This window comes from Nannospalax galili, unplaced genomic scaffold (genome assembly GCF_000622305.1).
Source record: "Nannospalax galili isolate Female #2095 unplaced genomic scaffold, S.galili_v1.0 scaffold575, whole genome shotgun sequence".
Taxonomy (NCBI): domain Eukaryota; kingdom Metazoa; phylum Chordata; class Mammalia; order Rodentia; family Spalacidae; genus Nannospalax; species Nannospalax galili.
The window spans coordinates 105,677-112,075 of record NW_008335442.1 but is presented as its reverse complement, the minus strand read 5'-3'; positions in this window follow the sequence as shown (position 1 = coordinate 112,075).

Sequence of the window (6,399 nt, the reverse complement as noted above, 5' to 3'; positions counted from 1 at the left end):
CAAGAAGATATTACAATCATGAATGAATATATATTTATATATTTATAAATCTGGTGCTCCTAAACTAATAAAAAACAATACTGCAGGACTTTAAGACACAGATTAACCTCAATTCAGTAATAGTAGGGGAGTTCAACACCCCACTGTCTCCATTAGACAATGTCAACTGGCCAAAGAATGAACAGAGAGACGTCTGAATTAAATGATACCATACATCAAATGAAGCTAACAGACATCTACCAAATATTCCACCTAATACCAAAGAATATACTTTCTATTCAGTGCCCCATGGAACTCTCTCAAAAATTGACCACATACTGGGGCATAAAACAAATCTTAACAAATACAAAAAATTGAAATAATCCCATGCATTCTATCAGACCACAATACAATAAAGCTTAAAATCAACACTGGAAGAAGGCCTAGTCACTACATGAACTCACAGAGATTAAACAACACACTCCTAAATGATGAGTGGGTCAAAGAAGAAATTAAGAAAAAAAATACAAGAATTCCTGCAAATCAACAAAAAGGACAATACAACACAACACAACCTCTGGGACACTTTAAAACCAGTCCTAAGAGGGAAGTTCATAGCTCTTAAGTGCCTACATTAAAAAATCAGAAAGAGCACAAATAAATGACTTAACATTACAACTCAAGACTCTGGAAAGGCAAGAACAAATGAAACCAAAACCCAGCAGAAGACATAACAAAAATCAAAGCAAAAATTAATGAAATAGAAATAAAGAATCAATGGATCTAAGAGCTGGTTCTTTGAAAAGTAAACAAGATACAGACCCTTAGCCCAGTTAACCAAAAGAAAGAGCAAATCCAAATCAACAAAATCAGAAATGAAAGGGGAAATATCACAACAGACACCCAAAAGATCCAGAACATTATATGGGAATACTTTAAAAGCTCACCCATAAAACTAGTCTTGCCAGCCAGCTTATTCTGTGGATCCTCTGTCTGAATAGCTGGAATTGCAGGTGAGCTGCCTTTCCCACCCAGCATTCGTGTGCATTCTGGGGATATGACTCTGGTCCTCATGGTTCCTGGTGCAGCAAGCGTTTTAACCACTGAGTTATATCCCCAGCCTTCTTTGTATATTCTGAATTTCTTTTCTTATTAAATTCTTGCTCTTGTTTTGTGACTGTGATATTTTATCTCCCTGAAGATATGAATAATCCTTTGTTTTGAAATTTTCTTCTATTAGATAAGTGTGTTTCTTGCTTTTTTCTGTTTGGTTGTTTTGTTCACTTTGTTTTGTATTTCTCATATTTGATGACCTCTGACTTGGATCCCTTATACATCTTTGTGTACATAAGCATCATTTTTCAGTTATGGGAGATATAAAGTGGTCTGTCTTCAGTTCAGACACAGGACTTGGAGCAATGCAGTTAGAACTGACCTGGAAGCCTCCTCACTGATGACTAGCTCTCATAGTTCTAGATGATACTCTGCAAGCTGCTAAGGGAGAAAAATCAATCAATGGTCCAACCTTAGCTTTAAAGCCTACCACTAACAACAATGACATCACAACAAACTACAGCAGTGCAGTAGTGGCACTTTTATCTTGGGGGTGATCAGCAGCTATCTAACTGGACTTAGAGCCCTCTCAATGGGAGGGAACTCTTGTGGCACTGTAAACATAGCCAAATACACATGGATGGAGAAATCATAGAGCTAGAGAAAACCGTATCTCTGTCATACCCCTAGACAAAGGTAATTTCTTACTGTATGCTAAATATGGGTCCTTATATTTACAGACAAGTACACCATTCACCACTCATCAAAGAAGCTTCTTTTTGCAACAAATGGAGGCTATTACAGAGTTCTACAACTGGTCACACACAGAGAATATGTTTCTGAGAGATGTCCAGACCTAAGTGACACATCTATAATGTAAATGCTACACCTGAGGCTCATGGAACATAGCAGAGCAGGGGGTAGAGAGAACACTAATGCATCTCTCAACTCTCACCAGTGAAGTTTCATCATGCAACAGAGTGCATTGCACACTGAAGGCCACAAATGGCCAAGGCGTAGAGAATAAGAGACTGCAGAGTGTGTGCCCCTAGATAGGACTCCTATATAAACCTCACCCACCCAGGGCTCAGAGATCATTGTGGAAGAAGAGGTGGAAAGATTTTAAGAGCCAGGGTGAGTGTATGAACATAAAGAAACTGTCTTCTAGTTCTCTGGGAACTTGCTTGTATGAACTTGCACAAGACCCATGCAACCTCAATTAGACAAAAACCCAGCATAGAACTAGGGAAATGGACAAGCAGGCCCCAACCTTAGCCCAGGAACTATTGGCAACTGATTACTGCTGGGTGAAGGAGAGTTGATCTTATTTAAGGGAGTGATGCTAGATATGCTGACTAGACTCTAGCAGACGAGCTTACGCCGAGGGACATCTGGGTACAAAAGCTTGATTCAATATAACAACATATATGACAGAATGCATGAATCCTGTGGGGGGGACAATGGGAGGTTGGATGGGGATGGATCCTAAATTTGGTTAAGATTTATAGTATGATATACACAAAAACTCATTAAATATATACATTTTAAGAAGTAGTCTGTTTGATATATTTCACTATAAAACCTCAAATGCTAATCTCTTCCTCCCCAATGGAATGATCAGATTCCCAAGAGAAAAACTTTACATTCTCTTGTGAGCATTTGGGAAACTAAATGGGAAAAGAAAAATGAGTGTGCTAACAGTATGTAAAATTTCCCTCTTTCTCCTTGTGTTCACTGGGTGTTGCTGCCATCAGCTGAACCAAATAGCCCCCACTTCAGAGGTTTGTTGACCTTCATGGTCACTACAATCAACAAACCTTCATTATTATTCCTTTTTGCTAAGATGATTTATGATCAGTCAGTCTCAACTGTTTGGACTGGAGGTATTTTGAATTCAACTTCTTTCAAAGATTTTCCACGAAACCTCCTGTTTTTAGCCTTACTTTAACCACCAGTTGCCAGCAAATTCTTAAGTCCTTAAGGAAGTCTGTGGTACAGGTAGACTGGTTTTTTCTTTCTTTCTTTCTTTCTTTCTTTCTTTCTTTCTTTCTTTCTTTCTTTCTTTCTTTCTTTCTTTCATAGTGCTGACTTAGAATTCAGGAGTTGATTCTCTTAAATCAGCTACCATCTATCCATCTGTTTCCAGCTTCCATAAATTTATTACCATTGTCTTCTACCTCTTTGTTCTTCTGGCTGTCTTGGAGACATAAATATGTATGTCCTTTACCCAGAAGAGTGAGTTCCCTTTAACTTACACTCATAATAATATTCATGTGTCCTTCCTTCTTTCCTTCCTTCCTTCCTTCCTTCCTTCCTTCCTTCCTTCCTTCCTTCCTTCCTTCCTTTCTTTCTTTTTTATTTCTTTCTTATTTCTGAGACAGGGTCTCATTCCTGGCCTGGAACTCCAGGCAATCCTCCCACCTCAGCCTCCTAAGTGCTAGGCGTGTGAGTCACTGTGCCTGGATCTCTTGTGTTTTCTGATACATTTATTTTCCCCATTGTTCCTGCTGTCCTTCTCTGTCCCCCTGTCCCCCATTTAATCATATGTTTAAATATTCAAATTTATTCATAATATTCACATAATATTCCAAATGACAGTTGCTAATGAAGAAGCCATATGTATATGCATCCACCAGCAAACATATCACACACACACACACATACACACTGATTATGTTGAAGTTCTACTTTATTTAGGTAAGAGCAAAGAATCTTCTTAAGAAAGGAGATTACCATTTCAATCTGCTACCCTGGTACCTCTTAGAAGCTTTAAATGACAATGAACATGCAAAATTGGGTTTTGTTTTTGGTATTTTTTAATCTGAGAAATTAGATTTTTAGGAACTCTGCCACAGTACCACTGAGCACACATTTATTCAAATAGCTGGGTATGGCAGCACACACCTGTAGACCCAGCATGCTGGAGGCTGAGGTAGAAGGATCACAAGTTGAATGCCAGTCTGCAATACATAATGAGACCCTGTCCTAGATTCATTTCTATTCCTATGATGACATACCTTGACAACAGGCAATTTAGGGGAGAAAAGATTTATCTTGACTCACAATTCCAGGTTATAGTCCACAGTAGTAGGGAAGTTATGACTTCAGGAACTTAAAACAGCTAGTCACATAACAGCCACAGTCAAGAGCAAAGAGAAGGGGCTGGAGAGATGCTCAACAGTTGGATCACATGCCGTTCTTCCAAGGGACCAGAGTTTGGGCCCCAGTGTCCATGTCAGGTGGCCTGTAACTTCAGTTCCAGTGGATCCATTGCCTCTGAACTTGGTAGGCACCTTCACTCATATGCACACAGACACAGACACAGACACAGAAACTCACACATACACACACACACACACACACACACACACACACACACACTTTTTTGAGTTCAAGGCCAGCCTGGTCTACATAATGAGTTCCAGGCCAGCTGGGGCTACAGGGAGACCCTGTCTCAAAAAGACCAAAAATAATAATAATAATAATATAAGTAATTAAAAACAAAAAGAGTAGAGCTGGGCATGGTGGTGCATGCCCTTAGTCCCAGCACTCAGGAGACAGAGGCAGGCAGATCTCTGTGAGTTCAGTGTCAGCCTGGTCTACATAGTGAGTTCCAGGCCAGCTGGGGCTACAGTCCCTTGGGTATATCCCAAGGAGTGGTATAACCGGGTCATATGGTAGGTTCATTTTTAGTTTTTTAAGAGTTCTTCACACTGCTTTCCATAAGGTTTACACGAGTTTGCAATCCCACCAGCAGTGAAAGAGTGTTCCCCTTTCTCTACATCCTCACCAGCATTTGGTATCATTTGTTCTCTTGATCCTAGCCAGTCTGACTTGGGTAAGGTGAAACCTTAAGGAGGTTTTAATTTGCATTTCCCTAATTTAATTGCTGAAATAAAAAAGAATAGAGCTAATGGAACCCTTGATTATTCCATCAAAGTTTATTTATTATTTATTTATTTTTTTTTTTTTTTTTTTTTTTTGGTCTTTTTGAGACAAGGTCTCCTGTGACCCTAGCTGGTCTGTAGTTTGCTATGTGGACCAGGCTGGCTGCAAACTCACAGAGATCTGCTGGCTCTGCCTCCAAAGTGCTGGGATTAAAGACATGTGCCACCATGTCTCTTTGGTCTTTTTTAAAAAAATGTTTTATTTTTTTTATGTGTATGCATATATTGCAGTGCCCACAGAGAACGGAAGAGACCCTTGGATCCCCTGGAACTGGAGTTACAGACAGTTGTTAGCTGCCATGTGGGTGCTGGGATTTGAACCCGGGTCTTCTACAAGAGCAGTCAGTGCTCTTAACTGCTGAGCCATATCTCTAGCCCCGGTCTTTGATTTCTTATCCCTCCTTTTCCACCCTTAAACTTCATTGTATACATATTTTTATGTAACCTGCTTCAAGTTATTTCTGGAAAAATGTGTTAAAAATTTCCTCTCTTTGGAATAATAAAAATATTCTAAAAAACAAAACAAAAGACTGTAAAATTTTAAAAAAGCGTATTCTTCTTCATAAAGTTTTTGGTATTTCTTTGTAAAAACAGTCCTGTGTTTTTCAGTGATATTGTTACTATTGTAAATGTCACCTTCTCCATTATAAATTCTAGCTAATGAGTTTTTTTTTAATGTGTATGAGTGTATTGCTTACATGCATATAAGTGCACCTTGAAATACTAATTGTTATTTAGGCATAAAAACATATTAAAATGTTATATCTTTCTCCAGATGGAAATTTCTGAGATATTATAGAAACTTGACTGATTCAGCGATAATCCACTTAACAAATACTCTGATAACGATGTGTCATTTTAATGTAGTAAACTATGCTAAAATAATTTACTGGCAGTTTGACAGGCCATAATTAGAGGTTTTAAAACATCCATGATCTTTGCTTTATATGTATTTATAGACTACAAGAATGGATATAAAAGATCAAGATTGACTGGCTCTAAGTAAAAGGGTTTGGAAGAGGTTTTATGTTTTCTTTTTCTCTTTGAATGTTTCTGACTTTTAATTATCATACATACATAACTTTTTAAACACTCTTTCAATAAAAAATCACCTTCATAAAGCATACAAACCATGCATATGAGCACAGCTACACGTTACCAAAATCTGCCGTCTCTACAACTCCATATTGATAAAAGCAGACAAAGGCAGCTTTACTGAGTGAGCTGGGCCTGAGTTCTAATTTTACCTGTACTACCTGCTAGCGTTGTGGCCCTGGATAAGTTACTTAATCTCTGTAGCCTCCAACATTCTCATCTGTAATTTGAGGATTTCTGTGGAAGTATAGAAAATAGAAACAACGCAACGTTTAAGTACACAGCAAGAATTTCAGTCAGTGGATAGTAGTACACTGATTCAGCA